The 22,242-nt window shown below is 41.4% G+C and overlaps 1 protein-coding gene across 3 annotated transcripts in view; it reads left to right on the top strand.

Annotated features, from left to right (window-relative positions):
• The first annotated feature begins 629 nt into the window (after nucleotides 1-629).
• The window catches only part of VIT (vitrin), a 140,948-nt gene continuing 119,335 nt past the window's right edge, over nucleotides 630-22,242 (top strand). For 2 of the 3 annotated variants that reach the window (XM_004369564.1, XM_004369562.1), the window contains exon 1: nucleotides 630-909. The gene's annotated coding sequence lies outside the window, so the exon portion shown is untranslated. The remainder of the gene's footprint in view (nucleotides 910-22,242) is intronic. The other variant, XM_004369563.1, reaches the window with a different exon arrangement.

Genomic DNA, 22,242 nt, shown 5'->3' with positions numbered 1-22,242 from the left:
AGGCTTGCCAGAGGTGCTATGTCTGTTTTTTTTAAAAGCTGCAATATGTTAATGAATGTTTTTGGTCTGAATTCCTTCAATTTAATTGAAGACACTAAAGTATAAGTAACTAAAACCAGCAGATTTCACCTCAGATATGGTAAATCCATCATTAAGTTTTTTTGAAACATGAGTCAGGCTTTGCTGCCCACTATTATTATCTTGTGTCCTGTTACTGGCAGAATATACCTCAGTCATTTCATTGAGTTTTCCAAAATGCAGAAAAGACTGGAGCAAAACAAAGAACAGCATTACCATGTAAGAAAAGTAAGTATTTTCACTCCAAATGTGAACGTCTGATAGAATAAACTTGATAGTGTTTGCAGTTTTCTTTCTTATGCAGTTTAATCCAGCTGTACATTAGTGTTTGAAAAACAAAAAGGAAGAGAAAATGCAATTACTCTGCTTCAGTATTTTTTAAAGTATATTTTAACTTTCCATTTGACCTAGGCGCTTCCTCTCTACTTTTTAGAATTTCTAATTGTAGAATTTGCTTGCTGAAAATGTGTGCTTTGGGCTAGAAAAGAATATTCAGAAATCCTTACCCCAAAAAAAGCAAGTGGGAGTGGAAATTTGAAAGAGGACCGCCTAATTCAGCACTAAAACCAGTGTGAGAAGCAGTGTGTATGTGTGTGTGTGTGTGTGTCTGTGTGTGTGGTGTAAAATGTGCTTTTCAAAGTGCAGAGAGGTTCATGGGAATGTTTGATTAGCTCCTGCAAGAAGAAGAGAAAAGGTGCTTGGACCTCCTCTTGTTTCTTCTTTGGAATAATTTACATGGAATTTGTGATGCAGAAAAGCTTAACGAAGAAAGGATATCCATTCTGTGTGGTGGAAATTTTTTGAAAAAAAAAATTGCTTTCTCCAAACAAGGTATGTCTGATGAATTTCTAAATTGTGTATATAGTTTGCTTTCCAGACATTATTTTAAAAACATAAAATGTATTTGTCACTAAGAAACTATAATACATACCTTGACCAAGTAGCCTTGTACAAATTTCAGTCTCAAGGGAGTTGGCATGGGAGTGGGTATAATTGGCAATAATTTATACAGGTATATTAATTATAAATTGTGCTAAGACATTCAGTTTAGAATAGGATTTTTCACTGTCTTTAAACCAACTTTATTATGGTTAAAGTAAGCTGAAAGTTGAAAAGTATGGCATTTCTGTAGAACTTTGAAGTACATTTAGGCCTCTATTATTTTGCTTCTTTTTATGCCTTCCTCCCTATATGGAAGACAGTAGCAATATAAGAATTGCTTGTAACAATATACAAATAGCAATAAAGGAAATGGGCACATTGATGCTAAATTAAAAGAGGAACAATTAGCATGAATCTATGTTTCTCTGTATTCAGATGGATCTCCATGGAATGTGGCTAGATGTGCAATTCTGTGTCTTGTTTACACTGAAGTGTTTTCTTAGGCTGAATGCTTTTTTTACTGATAAGCCCCAGGAAGGGGCTGGCATTGTGAAGTCTACAGTTGTAGCTCAGCTTTGCCCAGGGAGACAAGAGACGAAATCTCTTTTAAGCATGATTTGTGTCAAACCAGTATAAACATGAAAAAAATCTGTTGAGCACAGGTTAAACTAAGAGGAGAAGATTAAATAATTAGACTCAACACTTCGCTTCCAGCAACCCGCGGCAGCTTTGCCATCCCAAAATTGAGAGAGGAATTCAAGGTTTTCTTCGTGTTTATTGGAAAAATTAAACCAGGCGTTCTTGGCCACGGTAGTGGTTCAAAAATGTGAGCGCTTAAGAAAATAGCATTTTGCCATTACACTGTGTTGCAATAAATGTGGAAGTTTTGGTGGTAAAGTTCTGAGGTTGTTTTTCCCTGGATCTCTTGAAAGATGAAAACAGCCTGCAGCAGGGCAGGATCAAACGCTTATTGTCGGTGTGTTTTCTCTGTGTGTGTATAAGCGGCAAGTGGTAGCTGTGCTGGCAAGAGAGCTGGATGTGCCTGTCTTTTATTTATTGAATTAAAATACCCTCTTTTGCAGAAGGGCTTTAGTCAAAGAAGAGTAAGACTACAAGGGTTGCATTTTTAATTGCAATATGCTATGCTGGTTTCCCAGACAAAGCTTCATTAAAATATATCTTACACCTCAGCACTGAAAGAAAATACCTTAGGAACACTGGAAAGGCTTAACATCTATCCTAAAATAGCATTTCCTTTATTAATATAATTTGGAAGTTCTAATTATCTTTTTCGCCAAGTTACCGATCACATGAAGAATGGTTTCTTTCAGAGCAAATACACAGGGTGGTTTATGAATAACATCATGAGAACGAAAAGGCTTCTGCTGTTCTCATCTGTAGTTCCTATAAGACATATTGTGTACAAGAAAGCAGTGTGCTGTGATGCAGTGTACCAACCCAGGGGTCCTGAATTATAGTGACAGATCCTCCGCTACCTAGCTGTGTTACCTTGGAAAAGATGCGTACATTTCTTGAATTTGGTTTCCCCACCTGTAAAACAGAAACAACAATGACCGCCCGTCCTCCTTTCCAGCATGGTCATGAGGTTCAATACTGATTCTCAATTCGAAAAAGGCTTTGAAATATGAAAAGTTCTACAGAGATGCAATCTTTTTTTGTTTGTTTGTTTTTCCTTATTTGAAAAAAGATTACACTGGGAGGAGACATTGCCTTTGTGGCACAAAGGTTAAAATGTTGGCAGTTCAAACCTATCCAGCAGCTCCGGAAGAAAGACCTGTCGATCTGCTTCTGTAAAGATTACAGCTTAGGAAACCCTATTGAGCAGTTCTACTCTATTACATGGGCTTGCTGGGAGCTGAAAACCAACTTGACAGCACCTAACAATAACAGTCATTGCCTTCTGGTTATGCTTCATCACCTCCAGGAGGTTCCCCTTAACGTGTGCCCACTTGCACAACTTCATCTTTCCTTGCTCTCTTGTGGAGGCATGAACCAGGGGTCAGACACGGGGTGCAGGACAGTGCACCTGGTCTGTCTGTCAGGAGAAGGGCGTTCTAACTGTGTGAACGTGAGGAGGTTACTCAACATCTCTGAGTCTCCATTTCTTTGTGTATGAAATGAAGAAGTTGGACAAGATAATCTCCAAGTTTCTCCCCCAACCCTGTGGTTCTAGTGAACTGGTACCTCTCAGAAGTCAAGACATGGCCAGGTCCATTTCATTTTTGAGACTCTCTGTATATTACAAAATGAAGAAGTATAAAAACAGGGTTACAGAGCCTGTGGTATATTTTAAATGTTTATGCTTAACTAACTAAAGACTACTACTCTACACAAAAATGTAATGTAACATAATTGTACTATTTACAAGATGATTAGAGGTATTATTTAAATATTCGTCATTCCCAAATAGAGAGTAATCAATGCACTTGGCTAAAAGAAACATTGGATGTTCAAGTCCACCCAAAGATGCCTTGGAAGAAAGGCCTGGTGATCTACTTGCAAAAAGTCAGCCATTGAAAACCAATGGAACACAGTTCTACTCTGACACGCGTGGGATTGTCATGAGTCAGGATAGACTCGATGGTAGTTTTTTTTTTTTAATTTGAATATATACATATATATATACACACAAACACACACCATATTTTTACACAAATAGTATGTGCCTTCTATGCTTGTTTGTCAACTGCTCCCTCACCAGGTATTTTGCTTATGAAAATATGGTGTCTATGTATATATATACGTATGTGTGTGTCTGTGTGTGTATATATATACATATACATATGCATGCTATGAATATATATATTGAATATATCTATTCAATAGAGTGTACAAATGTTAGTCTCAAGGGAGTTGAGATTGGAGTGGGTGCAATTTGCAATAATTTATATCGATATATAAATTATAGCTTGTGCTAAGACATTCAGATTTTTCAGTCTTTAAACTAGCTGTATTATGGTTAAAGTAGCTGAAAGTTGAAAAGCATGACATTTGTGTAGAACTTTGAACTTGGGCCATGTGGAATATATGTATATATATATCAAATATGTATATATTGAATATATGAATATATACATTGAATATATGAGTATATTCAATATATGGATAATATATATGTATGAATATACATATATTAAATATATATTTTCATAGTGTACTGGGAACAATGGGGTCCAAGTTGGATGACAGATTTCTCTCAATTTTGTTGGTGTAGTTCTGTGGCTGTCTGTATAACATCATCTGGAGATAATATCAAACGTGAGAATTTAAGGACATCATACGAGGCCAAGATCAAATGGCCCTCCAGTGCTATGGGTCCTGGAATGTTGTCAGGCAGATGACTCCACCACTTCTTAAATGTGTTAACTTTAGCAAATTACTTAAACTTGCAGGGACTTAGTTTTCTCATCTGTAAAAGGGGTTTATTATTAGTGTCTCCCTCACAGGATTGTGGCAAAGAGCTTAGATCAGTACCGGCACACTGACAGCAGCCATTTTCTTTATTATATGTGACTGGAATAAAGAAATCAAATCAGTTGTGAAACAAATCATTTGTAATCTCCTTCAAACTTTCAAACATCAATTCTTTGGAGGTGGTAAGCAAATAGATTTGTGGACTTACATGATATATAATTATTAATATAATTTTTAGAAACTAGTTGCTATCTCTTCACCCAGAGGATCTGAGCTAATTAATTAGCAAATGATAAGCAGGAGAGGCAACTTCTTCTGTGATGTCTATAATTTGAAGAACCCTTAATCCACCCCTTTTGCTCTCTAAGGATGTGTCTCCCTGGGGTTTGCATAAAACAGTGAAATGCCTGGTCCTTGGGCAAACACAGCATGGGAAAGAGAAAGTGCAAAGGGAGCCTACTAGTTTTTACAGGCATGAAAGTCGTTACGCAAGTGGCAGTGAGCAGCTTCTGTTCTTGCGGAGAATGGGACAAGAAAGGAACAAGAAACCAGGACAAGGTTAGGACAGACATCAGCAATGACTCTTTGATAGTGCTGGTTGTTAAAATTTTAATTAAACACACACACAAATTTGAGTCCCTTTAGGATCATCCAGCTGAGTTCCTGTTTGCTGACCAGGAGAGGAAGGGTGGAACAGCAGGCCATAGCCCCGTGAGATGCCTGGCGTCCAACATTAGCAATGCAGCAAAGACTATTTCAGTTTGGTTTATTGCATTTTCCTAAGATTACCTCATCTGTGAAACAAATAGAGTTGCGGATACTGGATTTAGAATTTGTTTTTAATCAACTAGAAAAGTTTTCTGCTTCAAAAGGCTGCAAACCTTAGAAAAATCCTTAGAGACTGCCTCTCTGAAATGCTCGGGGCTGCCTCAGAAGTGTACAAAGCAGGCACCAGGCAATGCTCTGAGTGGAGCCGTCTCTAAAAGCTAGACATCATGTGGTAACCTGCATAACACAAACCCCACAGCAGATGTTCTGACTATACTGAAGTCCACTGCTGAATTCCAGTGTCCTCAGGGAGAAAGGTGAACTGAGGTAATGAGTGCCAAAGTCCTTTCCTGAATCAACCCTGGAAGACAAAAGAAATATTACTGTGGTTTAGATCCAGTTTAGAGAATTTTTTCGTGTTTGTATTTTATTCTAGTCATATAAATTTAAAAAATACTTAGGTTTATTTCTGGCTCATAATATTTCACAAGATGTTTTTTCAATTCTTTTTAAGAATGTGAGATGTCATTCCTCAGCCATTGTGTGTGTGTGTGTGATCAATTTTTTTTATTGTGGTAAAAATATACATAACAAAACATTTGCCAATTCAACAATATTTACTTGTATAGTTCAGTAGCATTGATTACATTCTTCATGTTGTACAACCGTTATCACCACCCTTTTCCGAATTATTTCACCACCAACAGAAATGTAATGCCCCTTCTTCCCCCGCCCCCCACCATTGGTAACCACGAATAAGCTTTGGTTTCTATATATTTGCCTATTTTCCTCCGCCATTTGATTGGCCAAATTGTCCTGCAACCTATCTAGAATATTTTCATGAGCATGGACTAAAGATTCTTACAAATCTCTCAGCAGAGAAAAAAGGAACAAGACTACAGAATTGCTCCCTTACTGGGACCCCAGAAGAATTTAGCTAAATGGCAATCACAAGTTCAAGTGGTTCCTTCACCAAGTTAAGTCCAAAAATCAGGCCATGGCCAACCCAGGGCAGCATCTTATTGAGATCAGACAGGTTGCTTTACCTCTGTTAACTGCTAAACTTATGTCTAAGTGGCCACATTTTGCAAGAGGAGGATGATGATGATGATAGTGATTAGCCACCACCCCAGTACAAACAATAGTAGTCATTGTTAACATTTATAGAGCAATTCCTATGTGCCAGACAGTGTTCTAAGTTCTTTTCATATATTAACTCATTTAATCCTAATAGCAACCAAATGAGGTGGGTTGTTCCTATCCCCATTTTACAAATGAGAAAACGGAGGCACTGAGAAGTTAAGTAAGCTGTCCAAGTTCACACAGCTAGTAAGTGGTAGAGCTCAACCTTGAACCCAGGCAGTTTAGTGCAGAGCCCATGCTCTTAACCTACCAGGAAACCGTTGCATATGGTCATGGTTTTCTACCTTGCATCAAACTATTCTTTGTCATCCCTGAAAACATAGTCTTCAAGTCAAGTCAAATTCCTAAGAAAAATATTCCTTCTTGCAAGTATGGACACCTTCAGTAATAATAGCAGAGGGAGTGGAAGCAAGGAACTCTTGCGGGAAGGGCTGTTTGGAAGGGAGGGTTCTTATTTGTATCTTTCTTGTATAATCTGCTGTTATAGGAATCGCTCAGCAGGTGTGTTGGGAAGATCTGATGGCGGCAGGGGCTGGGCAGGAGAGGGGAAGGCCAGGGAGCTGCATCATCATCAAGTCCCTCAAAGGTTTCCTTTATCTTCACTCCAGGGTGTAAGTCAGCAACACATCACAGAAAGAATCTTCTTACTTCTTCATGACTCAGACTGCTTCAGAAAATCACTTTTCCTGATAAGGGTCTGTACACTGACAAGACTCTAGTAAAAATTTCTCAAATTTTTTCCCTCAATTGGGGAAAAGCTAAAGTTTTGTGTGGCCGTGTAATAAAAATTCATAAAAATTTTCCTTCAGGCTACAGCAAGAAGGAAATTCTTTCTTCTCAGATTTAAAGAGAGAAACTATGTATATTCCTTTAGGGGCTCCATACGTATAGCTCCCTAGTAACTGGGCCACTGACATCTCCCTGCGAAGTGAATTCCCTCCTCCGGGTTCCTGTGTGCCCCAGACAGAGAAAACATGCTCGGGACACAACCAGTGCTCATCAACTTGCCCAGACTGGCCTTGCTTTTATAATAGAGTGATTCAATCTGTGCTCCAAAGAGTACCTAAAAGGAATTTGAAAAAGCAGAGATAACATGTAAGGACAGCAACAACAAATATTTACTGGGAACCTGGCATGCGCCATCCACAATTTTCTCTGTGCTGGGGAAGAACAATAAACAAGACAGTCTTCCTTCTGAAGCCACCAATCTGGAGGCAGAGGCAGAAAATAAACATAGAGATCAGGTGGTGATGTAGGTTATTACAAACGTAATAAAGTAGGACAAGGGGGCTGGAGTGAGGTGTGGGTGGCATTCTGCATTGTGTGATCTGTGGATGTCTGATAAAGAGACCTTTAAACAGAGACGCAAGGGAGCAACCTTTGTGGCTGCCTGGGACAAAGGCATTCCAGACAGAAGGAAGAGCAGATTCAAAGGCCCGAGGTGGGATGGTGCTTAGGGAGGCTGGTGTGTCTGGAGCAGTTTGAGTGAGGGGGATCATAGTGAGGTGAGATCAAGGGTGTAATTTGAACAAGGAACACAGACAGTGCCATCCTATGCTCCTCAGTTTCCCCTATACGCCCACTTACACACTATCTCGGGGGTAGCTGTTGCTCCCGCCCTGGATGAAATCTGAGATGATCCCAGTCTTAGTTACCTAGTGCTGCTGTAACACGAATACCGCAAGTGGACGGCTTCAAAGAACAGAAATGTATTTTCTCACAGCTCTGGAGACTAAAAGTCCAAATCAGGTCTCGGCTGTGTCGATTCCTTCCTTGTCGGTAGCCGCGAGTGGTCCTTGGTTATTGGCAATCCTTACACGGCATTTGTCTTCCCCAGTATGTGCCTTTGTTTATTCTGCTCTTTTTATGACTCAGAAGTGATTAAGTTTAGGACACACCCTGCACTGGTATTGTCTCATTAACATAGTAAAGAAAACTCTATTTCCAAACAGGATCACATTCACAGGAATAAAGTTAAGGATTCCAACACATATTTTGAAGGGACACATTCAATCTACAGTCCGCCCCTTCACAAAAATAAATAAATAAATAGCAGTTACCATCGAGTTGATTCCAACTCATGGTGACTCTATGGGTTTCAGAGTAGAACTGCACTCCGTAGGGTTTCCATGGCTATGACCTTTTGAAAGTAGATTGCCAGGCCTTTCTTCCAAGTTGCCTCTAGATAGGTTCAAACTGTCACCGGTTAGATTAATAGGCCATCACTTAATCAATTGTGCCACACAGGACTTCCTTAGTAACAGTCCCTTAATATTTCAGGCCACACTCAGAATTTTTTTAAAAAGATGTTGGTCACATTAAACCTCAAAACCATCTCAGTTCAGACATTAATATGTATATAATACTTATTACATACATACTACATATTTTATACATGTAATACATGCATACATATTTTAAGGTAATTCTTAAAAACTACATTCCAAGTTTAAAGTTGCATTCCCCACCTGCAGGCTAGCTTTCTGCAATGGGAAAGGGGGCATAATTGAATTCTCTCTTTCCCCGCCTTGAGCCTTTACCCCACCTAATAGCCCCAGTCTCTTCCTGTCCAAAGTAGAAATGGGTGCAGAGCGGAAAGGTAGGGAGGGGGCAGAAAGATTAGTGCTGCTGTGAGCTGGCATGGGGACCCGTGGGCTTGGCCAGCGTTTACAGCTGGCTCTTGCTGCCATGGGACCCTTCCACGGATTCTCAGAGATGCTCCCACTCACCTGCAGTTCCTTGGGTGCCGTTAAAGGAATGTGCTTGGCTGGTGGCTTACAGTTCTCCCCATCTCCAGGGCTTTCCTGTGCAGTCTCCTCAGGCCTACTACATGCACTGTCTTGGGCAGGACCTACAGTAACTCCAGGCTAACTCCCTCACACACATGTTATCTTCTGTCACAAGCTATTCCCCTTCCCTTTAGACTAGTTAATCATAAGTAGGGCCTACTGCATGTGTCAGACCCCAGTCCACTGTGCCCCTAAGCCCAGGAGACACAACTACTCAGTCATTTCAAAGGACATTGCTGGTGTCCAAGCTGGACTTCCAAAGGAGGCAACCAAGAACCCAGATCCTTACTACCTCCCTCCAGGCTACACAAGATGTTGTAGAAGCTGAGGAAGGCAACTGGAGACTGAAGAGCAAGAATTCCTTTAGGAAAAGTTGTCAGTATTTTCTCTTCTCCCCTGCATATGGAGAAGGGGAGCAGGTTCTCCTCCTATCCCCTCCCACTTTAGGCAATAGTGAGAGGAGCTTCAAGGAGTCCACTTTGGAACATGCAAGTAGTTGGCACCTAGTGTCTCAGGCCTCAGCTGAAACAAAGACAAAGGACCATCCCATTTTAACATCCCATTACGCAGCCAATTACAATACACTCAAATGTTTATTTAGATGGGTGTGTTATGCTTGGTAGAACTTAAAAATATGCCTGGGGCATCATTTTACCCTAAGTAACATTTGTGAGAGAGAAAGTTACAAGTTCAGGCCCAAATATGACTCTTCAAAAACCTCTTGACCGTGTAACGAAGACAACTTTATTACACAATGGATGTGTGTCTTCACTATTACCAACAATGTATTTCAAATAGCTTAGGATATATGCATCTAGTAAAAAAGGAAAGTGAAACCATCCTGCAAAGAGGTGAAACAGGGCAGCCAAGTTAAGCGTTTGAGCCTGGGATGGAATTCTGGTTCTGCTACATATTAATTCTATAACCTTGGAAGCTGTTGTTACGTTTCTTTGAATCGATTTTTTGACTCATAGTGACCCAACCTGACAGTGTAGAATTGCCCCCTAGAGTTTTCTAGGCTGTAATCTTTACAGAAGCAGATCGCCAGGTCATTTCTGCCGTGGAGCTGCTGGGTGGGTTTGAGTCGTCAGCCTTTTAGTTAGCAACCAAGAGCTCAACTGTTTTGCCGCCAGTGGTCTTTAATCTTGGGATAGCTTACTTAACTTCTCTAAGCTTCACTTTTCTGCTCTGTAAAATGGGCATAATAGTACTCATCTGATAGAATTACCATGATAATTAAATAAGGTTACATATGTGCAGTGTGTAACATACAGTAAGCATTCTGTAAATGATATTCTTATTGGCTGCCAATTGTCACTTTTTCGAACTGTGATGGCTTGCGTTTTGCTATGATGCTGGAAGCTAAGCCGCTAGTATTTCAAATACCAACAGGAACACCCATGGTGGACAGGATTCAGAAGTTTCCAGACTAGGAAGAAAGACCTGATGATCTACTGCCAAAAATTAGCCTATGAAAACCCTACAGATCACAACAGAATATTGTCTGATATGGGGCTAGAAGAGGAGCCTCTAGGTTGGAAGACACTCAAAATACACAGTCGCCACAACAATGGACTCAAGCATACCAACAAGCATGAAGATGGTGCAGGACTGGGCAATCTTTTGTTCCATTGTACATAGGGTTGCCATGAGTCAGAGCTGACTTGACAGCAACTATCACAAACAACATTATTATTGAAGTGGACTGTCAACTACTAAAACTTCCCATGAAGAGAAGCAAAGGGACCAATCAATCCCATCTCATGTAACAGGCCACCATACAGCTGCAACAAAATTGTCAGTAGGGACATGAAGGAGGGTCTGAAGGCTTCTTCTGAGCTAGGATGGACAGAGAGGGCCTTCAAAGTGTGAAGCTGCATGGCTCTTTGGAAAGCTCGGTCTCATGCTTCTAACTGACTGTTTCTGCTGGCCCCTGGCAATTTCCAGGACTTAATTCTCCACAACCTTCAATTCCGCAGCCACCGTCACTGCCATCCTCCACATCCTCCTTTTCACCTAAGCCTATGGTTGCTGGGCCTCAAGAATGTGCTTTGACTCACAGCTCCATGCCTGCCTCTCAGCAGCATGGGGAAAGCCGGAACCCTGTCATCTAAGACTAACCCGTTCTTTATCAAGAGGCCATGGATCCTGCAGACACACCTTAATCCTCCTTCCTATCTCTTAGGAAGAACACGCCAGAGATGAAAATGTTTTCAGTTCCCTGGAAGTTTAGATAGGCCGAAAAGCACAGAGTCCAATTGAGGCTCCAGGGATCACAGCTGGACGGAACCAAATACCTAGCTCCACGTGAATAGTAGACAACCCCTTAGCAACCACAGACCTCAAAGCCCAAGGGGGAGAAACTCGCTGGGAGGAGGCAAAGCTAATCCACAGTGTCAAACACATTAGGTAAAGAAGTTTCTGATGAGAGAAACTGGTCTTCCAAAGAGTCATTTAAACTGCGCGGTTTCCAGAGTAACTAAGAGGCGCCGTCATGGCCCACCTCATCTTTCCTACTGAGGCCCTCACCCCCTTTCCCCAAATTTACTGCTCTTCATGTCCTCTTCCACTACAGAGGATAAATAACTCTTGGAAGGAGTTCTTTAGAGCTCATTTGGGGGCATGCCTGCAAACTAGTATTTTTTTCCCACTGGCAATATAAGACCTAAACTACCACTTCAGAAATATAATTACCGTTTGCAGTCTCACTAGAAATCACTATTGGTCGAAGCCTTTGTGGATGTAGTAAGCATTACCATATGTCAGGTTCTTAACAAGGTACAAAATGATGGTCTGAAACACTCGCACCAAAAAAGGCTTTCCCTTTTCGGTTTCCTGACATCTGGAAACACGCCATATGGATCAATGGACCTAATGGCATAGGCATATATCAGTCACTGAACACATGGATTAGCTCTTTAATCCACCCAACTGCCCAGGAGTGACCAACTTTGCTTTAGGGTTTGCCCCAACTACATGTGATGATCAAAACTGATCCTGGAGAAAGGAATAAATTCATGAGCAGTTAATACCCTAGTCATCAAAAAATTACCCACAGTGTTTATGGAAAGTACCTAGATTGGAACATCAGTGACATTCTCATAAATATATTGGGAAATAAACATTCTCATAAATCAGTTTCTCAACTCTGACACCATTGACATGTTGGGTTGCATAATTCTTTGCAGTGGGGGGCTGTCCTGGGCACTGTGATGGTGAGCAGCCTTCCTGACCTCTACCCACTAGATGCCAGGAGCAGCTCCTCTCACCTCCAGCGGTGACAACCAAAATGTCTCCAGACACTACCAAATGTCACCTGGGGAGCAAAATTGCCCCTGGTTGTGAACCTCTGTCATAGGGACATTTTCACAGCATAGTTTCAAGGTCACCCACTCCTTATTTCTTCTTCACAGAGCATCCCAGGCATGAAGGCTGCTTTCCTCCTTCTCAGTGGTTGCCACAGCTCCCTTGATTCCTTGCCACCCTTCCTCCGCAAGCTGATTCCAGATTTGACTGCAGGTTCTCAATCGACCACCTGTTGTGATACTACCAACAGACAAGTACATTCGCCCTTTCATGTTAAGTGTTTTCATCTTGCTACTAGTCATTTCAGAGAAGCAGGACCTAACTAAAACAACAAACATGAAGAGGGTTTTAATCAAAGGAACGGAAACCAATTCAAACTGGCTCAAGTAAACAGACCAGAAACATCTTGTGTGTCATGCAGAGGAGACGGAGTCCAGATGGATCTCCTAGGACCTGGGCAGTGGCCAGAAAAGAAGGCATCCACCCTCCCCTCCCTACTTCTACCAGGGCTACAGGCTTTCTCTTCACCATCTCCGTCTGCCTTCAACTTCTCCATCTTATTAGGGCCCCACATGACCTTCAGTTTGACTCCCACAGCTTTCAAGGTGTTTTAAGGCATTAAAATCCCAATTCCAAAATCCCAAGGGAGAATTTGATTGGACTAAGTATCTGTTTTTGCCAGACCATAGGCTTTGGCCAGCTGAGTCACTTCATTTCCTTGCATTTGACTATAATAGCTCAGCTGCCTACTTTAGGAATCTTGTGAGATTAAAGTAAAATATGTAACCAGGCTTTGAAATGTAAAAAGTACGCTACAAATGAAGGGTGCAATTTTTATTTTATAATAATCTTACACTAGAAATCATGGAATAGTTTGAATATTTCAATAACAGTCATGTGAGGAGTTTGATATAATAGAAAGAAGGTAAGTTTAAGGTAGAGAAGACCCGCACTGTGTGATCTTGGGCTAGTCACTGAATTGCTCTGAATTGTGGGAATAACAATATCCATTCTATCTTCTCACGGGTAGGGGGTTCAAAAGAAATAATGGTTGAGAAAATGCTTCCCACACTCTGGTATAAGCCTGTATTATTCCATTCTTCTCCAGTTAAAACCACTTGCGGACAGGCATTGTGAGTTAGGAATCCCTTAGGAAGCCCAACTGAAAGGGAAATTTATCGTCTCACGTAACAGTTAGTCCAGAGGTGGGCTCAGCCTCCAGGTACAACACAATCAGAGCTCCAGCTCTGTTTCTCAGTGACTCACTTGGCTGCCCTCCTCCTTCTTGCGTTAGCTTTTTGCTCAGACTGGCTTCCTTCACGGGCACCACATGGCCGAGGCACACCTGGGATATCTGCTTCCTTGTTCATTTCCAGCAGGAGAGGCAACCTCTCCCCCAAAAGATTAAGGTCTTTTCTTTCTGTCTGATCAATACAACTCAGGATACCACCCACCCTTAGGCTTGTAATGGCCACCTGGAGAGGGCCCTGTGCTGAGGGACCCAAGCTTGAGCTCCTAAAGCCATCACAGCAAGGGGGAGAGTATAACCATCTGTGGCTTAGACTCAGGATCAGGATCCACCTCAGGGGCTGGGGATGGACCAGCCTTCTCGGAGTTCCCTGAATGCATAGGGTGGGTTTTGTGTCCTTTACCAATCAGGGTTCTGTTAAGAAAAAGGAAGAGAGGGACGTGAACGCCCTGCTTAGGCATCCAACTGTGTCTAGGCCATATACCCAGGCTCATAGCAAACCTTCAAGTTGCCTTAGAGATACTTAGGAGCCACCATATTAAGAAAAGGCAGAATCCTCCCTGCCTTCCTTGCCTATTTGGCTCACACTTTCTGTCAGCATTTCTTTAAGAAGGAAGACAAAAAGGAAGGAAATGGAAAGAGGAAAAGCAGAGGAAAGAAAGAAAACAACTCTTCTGTCTGGCTCTCTATCTCTCCCCTTCACAGAATCCTGGGGAATTATCATAGTGACCTCAAGGTGGCCCCTGGGGTCATGGCAACAGGAACACTTCAGGCCTAGCCCAGAGGAATATGGTCTGTAAATGGTTTATATATAGATTGAGGCCACCTCCACATTGGAAAGGCCCCTTGTGCCAACCCTCTTTTTCTGATTCTCACCATATCAACCCACAGCATTGACAAATGGCTGAGGCTTCACACTCAGGCAAAGATGGATGGACAAAGCAAGGCTGCAGGTGTGGCCTCTCTCCATTCAAAGATGTCTGTCCTCCAGGGACTTGGGCTTCTCATAAGTAAGAACTGTTTCCAGATGGACACTGGCTCTTTCTACCTCGCATACAAAGAGTATTGTTGGGTGTGCCAGCCTGTAGCATCACACACCAGACAAACACCACCATTATTATGAATTTTACATATCCACTTGAGCAGATTTTCTCCAAATGAGTGGCCCAAGTAAGCCTCTAGGGGGCTTATTAAAAATGATGACTGCAAGAATAATTTCTAAACTTTCTATGTCTCTATATTGCCTAAAGGATCATGTCCATGTTCTTTAGGCATAACATTCAAGTCCGACGTGGCTGGGCCCCTTCTTTCCTCTCTCACAGCCTGATTCCTCTCCCATCCTGGCTGAGCAACAACCATTCCTGGAGCTCCGCTGCCCCAGTGTCGTCTCCTTTCCTCTCCACTCATTGTTTTCCATCTTGCCAGTTAAAGCTATTCAAGTCTTCCAGTCCCTGATCCCTAGGCCTATTTGGCCATCCACCCCTTTCTGCCACCACTGTACCCACTACAGAGCCCTGGTGGTGCAGTGGTTAAGAGTTCGGCTGCTAACCAAAAGGTCGGCAGTCAAATCCACCAGCTGCTCCCTGGAACTACTCTGATAACGGGCTTGGCTTGGTTTGATTTTGGCTTTTGATTCTGGCTGCTCAGTACGGTCACCTGGGGGAGGTTTAGAACAATCCTGATGCCTGGGCCCCATCTCAGACTAGTTAAACCAGGATGTACCTGAAGTAAGGTCCCTAGGTGGTGTCAGTGGTTTACTCTCGACTACTAAGCTAAAGGTTGACAGTTCAAACCCACCTAGTGGTGCCATGGAAGAAAAGTCTAGTGATCTGCTTCCATAAAGATTACAGCTAAGAAAACCCTGTGGAGCAGTTCTGCTCTGTAACATATGGGGTCACCATGAGTCAGAATCAACTCGACAGCAACGGGTTTGGTTTTGGGTTTGGTACGTTAAGTAGGTGCACGTGCTTATTATGAAATACCTATGGCAAGTGATGAAATGCAGAACCTCTGGACTCGGAAAGCCAGGCTTGAATTCAAGCTCCTCATCTTAGCAGCCTGGTGACACTGAGCAAATTACCTACTCTCTGTGTGCCTCCAATTCTTTCCTCTAAAACGGAAATACATAAGCATGCCTTACCTCATAAGGTTGATATAAAGGTTAAATAAGTTAATACACGTACTTAGTACATGCTTAATAGATGTTGGTTATGATTAGTGCAAGGAGCCCTGGTGGTGCAAGAGTTAAGTGCTTGGTTGCTAACTGAAAGGTTGGCAGTTCAAGTCCACCCAGCAGCTTCCCACTCACCCAGATACTCCATGGGAGAAAGACCTGGCAATCTGCTCCTGTAAAGATTACAGCCAAGAAAACCGTATGGAGCAGTTCTGCTCTGTCACATGGGGATGCTATGAGTCAAAATCGACTTGATGGCATGTAATAACAACAATGATTAGTGCATATTGGTCTCCTTCTAGAAGGCTCAGTTTGATGACAGGACCTGCATCATGTTGCTCTCTGCCTAGCACACTTGTACATATTCATTTTTTGTTTATTTGTTTGAGTGATTAATGGATGCATAAATGAAGATGAATTTTTACTTCAGGAGCTCAGGGAGAGTTACTTAGAGGAGGTGGCCCATGAGCTGAAACTTGAAAGATGGATAGGCTTGTGAGAGGCAGAAGAGGGGTGATAAAGTATTCCAGAGAGAACAGTAGTAAGACCATGAGCCAAAGCATCAATGCGCAGGATGTAAAGAAAAGACCAAAGGTCTGGGGTGTGCTGGGGGCAGAAGAGAGAATTACGGAGGGGAATTGAGGTGAGATGGAGCTGGAAAGGTAAGTTGGGGCCATGTCGTGAAGAGTTTTTAATGCCTCACTGAGGAATTTGGACTTTATTCTGTAGGGGATAAGCGGACTGTGAAGAAGAGTTCTGAGCAGGTGAATGCACAATCAGACCTGTGCTTTAGGAAGCTGATCCTTTCCAGCTGGAGGGAGGGGTGACTTGGAGCAAGGAAATCAAGGACAGGAGCTGGGTTAGGAGATTTTGTAGCTTCTCATTTGATGTCAGCATTGTCCATATATGTTAAGTCTTGCTAATAGACTGTGTCTTGTGAAGGTCTACGGTCCCCACGTGGTTTATGTTAATTAAGTCCCTGCTAAATTTGGTAGTGGTGATGATGGTGGTAACAACAGTACCTCCTGAGTGCCCTTTCCATGTGGTTTTGTTTTTTCTTGTTTTATCTTTATTTACATTTTATTAGTTTCTGAGTTATTAATATATGTGCACAGGGTAAAGATTTAAATAGAACAAAATGGTAAGACTCTCCCATCTCTGATCACTACTTACTCAGTTCTCTGTCCCTGATGAGGAAACGTTCACTAGTAGAGATTTTTTGTGACTTCTCCAAGAGACACTAGATGTGTAAAGAAGAATATATGTATAAATACTCTCTTCGCCTTTATTTACTGAGGTATAGTTGATATATCAACTATACATATTTAAAATGTACAGTCTGATAAGTTTTGACATATGTTTACTGTGAAACCATCACCACAATCGAGGAAATGAACATATCCATATTCCTTGTGCCCTTTGTCAATCTTCTCTCCTGCCCTTCCCTCCCCAACCCCTCCTCCCCTTGCCCCCTGGCAACCACTGATTTGCTTCTTGTTGGTACAGATTACTTTGCATTTTCTAGGTGCGATGTAAATGGGATAAAACAGAATGCACACTTTTTTGTCTGGCTTGTTTCACTCAGCATAATTGTTTTGAGATTCACACAAGTTATCACGTGTCCATAGTTCATTCCTTTTTATTGTTGAGTAGATTTCCATTGTATGGACGTACCACAATTTGCGTATGCATTCTTCTGTTGGTAGGCATTTGGGCTGTTTCCAGTTTGAAGCTATTACAAATAAAGCTACTATGAACATTCGTGTACAAGCTCTTGTATGGACATACGATTTCTTTTCTCTTGGGTAAATACCTAGGAGTGGAATTTCTGGATTGTATAGTAGGAATATGTTTAACTTTTCAAGAAACTGTTCAACTGTTTTCCAAAGCAGTTGCACCATTTATATTTCCATGAGCAGTGTATGAGAATTCCAGTTCCTCCACATCCTCGCCAACATTTGGTATAGTAGTCTTTTTAATTTTAGTCATTCTAACTGCAAGTTGCTTTTGCCCACGTTGTCACACTTGATTCCTATATGGACTTAACACTTTCTAATCATCAATGCTGAGCCTTATCAAGTCTTTCTTCCTCTTTCTTTTCCTTGTGGTCTTTGTTTTTCCTATTTAAATTATATTTCTTTCTTTACCCATCTAGCCCTCTTGCACTTTTAACAAAGGGCATTCCTCTCTTATATGTCTTTAACTGATGAGCAATTTGCTCTCTTATCTGTAAACTTCAAACATCCTGATAAAAAGATCCAAGGAAAGTTCCATTTTGCTTTTTTTAAATCTCTGTCAATGCAATCTGTAGATCATCTTATACACAGCAGGGTGTAGAGAAAGGGGTGAAGAACCGGGAGACATGAAACTTGGGCTTGACCTTGGATGTGTGACTTTGAGTAAATTCCTTACCCACTCCAGACCTCAGTTTCTTTGTCTTTAAAATGGAGATTATGATGCTTGCCCCAACTCCCTCATAGGTTTACTGTGAAGAACAAGTTTATATTTAATCATTTTCTTAATAAATGTTTATTGTTGCACCCAATCACCAAGCACTATCCCAGGTTCAAGGAACAAAACAGTGAACAAGGTAGACATGGAGCTCGCATTCTAGGAATGTATATTAGATTACTTTTTTTAACGGTGAAGAATTATCTAAATATTAGGGGATATGATTATTTATTACCAAGCTACTCTCTTCTGACTCTGGGCAACAAGAGATCTAATTACATTGATTGCCTCCTCCACTTACACCAATGTGTCTTTTTCTTTCACAACTAGGTTTTGTTTATTACCTCATTAGAACTTCATATTCAGGACTCTTCCTGTTACCTCTCAGTGCAGCAGCTATAAACTCATGAATCAGAAACACATCCTTTTGGAAACCCCTATAGTTCTGTTTTTGTTAGAACCCTGGTAAGCACGTAAGGAATTAAGACTTTGACATTTCTGTGCACCCCACAGCTCCATGACTTTGGTCCACCTGCAACAACTGCACAATAGCCATTGTCTTTGTCCCCAGGGGTCAGGAATGGTTGCGAGAGGGTTTTAACTTTCTCCCCACACATTTCAAAAGGCACATTTACATTTTTAAAACGTATTTGTAAATGGACCAAGCAAGGAGAGAAATAGTAGTGCTGAGAAAGAAGCCACAAAACTTTCTGATTCCAAGAGTGGTGCTGGTAGGCTTCCATTTCTAATGAGTCAGCACGCGGGTGATCACTTCTCCGAGGCTAGAGCTTTTCCCAGAATCCTATTGATTTTCATCCATCCATCCTAGCATATAAAACATCATGTCCCATCCTGACTTCTAACACTGTTGGACAGACCTGAGAGAATTTCCTCTGCTCTTCATCTTTCCTTGTTTATTTGTTTACTATCAATAATGCTTCATTAATTTTTTTATTGGGATATAATTCAAATAGCATACAATTCCATGGGTTTTAGTATATTCACAAGGCTGTCTTTCCTTTGTTTGGTTTCCTTTATTTGTTTCTTAGGGAAGGATAGCCCTAATCACTCATTCATTGATTCAACACATATTTATTGAGCACCTATGATGTACTACGTATAGCAGTAAAAAAAAAAAAAAAAAATCTAATTAAATATCCCTACCATCATGGAACTTGCATTCAAATAGGGGATACAAACAATAACCAAATAAAACAAATGAACAATAAAAGTTTCAGAGGTAATAAGCGGTGTGGAGAAAAATAGAGTAGGAGAAGGATAGGGTGGGCCCGTTAGTGGTGGGTGGGAGGGGGACTTGTCATTTTAAATTGAGTGGTTAGGGAAAGTCTCATGAGAAGGTGACATTTAAGCAAAGTCTTGAAAGAAATGAGAGACAAGCCATGCGCTTATCAGGGAGAAGGGAATCGGGGCAGAAGAAACAGTAAGTGCAAAAGTCCTGAGGTGAAAGGAGTGCTCCAGAAACAGTAAGGGGCCAGTGTGACTGGACCTCAATGAATGAGGCGGACAATCATAGAAAATGACGTCAGAGAGGCCAATGGTGGCATGGAGGCACTTGTATGCAGACTTTGGCTTTTATTCTGAGTAAGGTTGGGAGCCATTGTAGAGTTTGGAACAGAGGAATGATATGAGCTAGCTTACCTTTTGCAGAAACCTTCTGGCTGCTGTGTGGACTGTACAAGGCAAGGGAAGGAGACCGCCTAGTTAGGAGGCTAATTGCAGTAAGCCAAGTGAGATGCTGGTAGCAAAGTCCAAGTAGATAGCAATGATGTAAAGGGTGAAGAATAGTCAGATTCTGGGTACATTATGGCTGAAGAGCCAACAGACTTGACTGATAGATTAGATATGGGGTTTGAGAGCAAGAAGTCAGAGATAACTCATAGATAAAATCCACAATGCTGAAAGGTAACTACCAATTAGTGGGGCTGGGTAGGTGGGTCCAGTAATGCAGCTTGGCATATGACATTTATTCCATAGGAAAGGTAAATATTTAGGCCTGAAAACCTGTAAATTGTTCTGGAGCTTCTCAAATTAATAAAAGACCAAAATAACAAACAAACATGACTTATTATCACACTATTTCCAAAATATAACCTAGCTATTTAGGTGTCAAATTGCTGAAGTAGATTGTATGTATGATTTTATTTCTATTTTGAGACAAAAGACCATTATTTGGCTTTTATGTAACCACATAGTCAACCACCCTAATTTGTTAATTGGGAAATTTAACATATTGCAATTGTTGCAGGAGTTTATGACCAGTTCTATTTGTTTACAACAAACGTTTCATATGCTAAACAGTTTTATTTAAGTTAATAACACCAGTTACTTACATTATTACCTTAACCATAATCTAATAATTCCTTTTTGTTAATAAACTCTGCTCCAAAAATGTATCTGAATATTGGATGTAGGCTTGCATTGGACTTACCTAGTACCAGCTTGGGAGAATGAATTGTGTTCCTCCCTTTCCAAATCTCCATTCAATGATGTCATTTTGGAGTATTTACACCACAGAAATTGGCAAATGATATAAATTAGAGGGAGGGTTGGTTGGTTGTTCACAGAGCAGGTTGACCAGACACCACTGGCATAGCAGTGCATAGTGTTATGAATGCCAGCTTTAGGCCACACAGCAGTGGCATTGAGGAAGAGGGGTAGCAGCGGGTGCCATCTTCCCAAAAGGGGAGGAGTGCTTTATCACTGACATTGTTTAGAATTTCCAGTTCATAGTAATAATAAGAGGAGATCAACTTTTAGGTCTTTAAATTATCTACAGACAGTGTTCTTCTGCCTTATTCTGTACAATGTTCTTCTCCCTGTTGCCTGCGCCCAGGGAAGACCCCTCCCACCCACTCCCACCTCCATTCTATGCTACTCACTGGCTGGTAACCATGAGTGTGACATTTAACCTCTTAAGCTTCAGTTTCCTCATCTGTCCAATGAGAATCATAAAACCTACCATGCTGGTTTATTGTGAAGATTGGAGACAATATAAAGTGCAGGGTATATGCTCATGAATGGTAGTAAGTATGAGTAAACCTTTGAGGTTTTCCTCATAGCCTTAAGAGAGGGTGTCATGGATTGAATTATGTCCCCCAAAAATATCTGTGTCAACTTGGCTGGGTCACGATTCCCAGTATTGTATGATTGTGTACCATTTTGTAATCTGATGTGATTTCTTTATGTGCTGTAAACTCTATTACTATAATGTAATAAGATGGATTAGCGGCAGTTATACTGATGAGGTCTACAAGATTAAACAGTGTCTTAAGCCAGTCTCTTTTGAGATATAAAAGAGAGAAGTGAGCAGAGACACATGGGAACCTCATACCACCAAGAAAGCAGTGCCGGGAGCAGAGCACGTCCTTTGGTCCTGAGGTTCCTGAGCAGAGAAGCTCCCAGACCAAGGGAAGATTGACCACACGGACCTTCTTCCAGAGGAGCCGACAGATAAAGCGTTCCCTTGGAGCTGATGCCATGAATTTGGACTTGTAGGCTACTGGACTATGAGACAATATTCTTGTCTTTGTTAAAGCCATCCACTTGTGGTGTTTCTGTTATAGCAGCACTAGATGACTAAGACAGAGGAGTACGAGAAAAGAAAACCTACACAGCAAAAGTACCTTCATATCTGTTGTTCTTTCTAGCCAGCAGGACTTTGTTCATGCTGTTCGTCTCACCTGGAGCCACTTCTCCCCAATTTCTGCAGCTTCAAACTCTTTTCATCCTTCAAGGTTGAACCAAATTGCTACCAACTCTTACTCCCTCGCTGACAACATCTTTCCTTCTCCCAAAATTCTAGGCCCTTTGGGGAATCTCCAGTACCACCCTAGACCTCCAGGATCAGAGTCTGTGGTTTAACAAGATCCCCAGGGGATTCATGTGCACATTAAGATTTAAGCAGTCCTGCTCTAAACCACTGGTTCCCAAACTTGGCTGCACATTGG

The sequence above is a fragment of the Trichechus manatus genome, unplaced genomic scaffold (assembly GCF_000243295.1).
Source record: "Trichechus manatus latirostris isolate Lorelei unplaced genomic scaffold, TriManLat1.0 scaffold00005, whole genome shotgun sequence".
NCBI lineage: Eukaryota > Metazoa > Chordata > Mammalia > Sirenia > Trichechidae > Trichechus > Trichechus manatus.
This window is presented reverse-complemented; position numbering and strand designations above follow the sequence as displayed.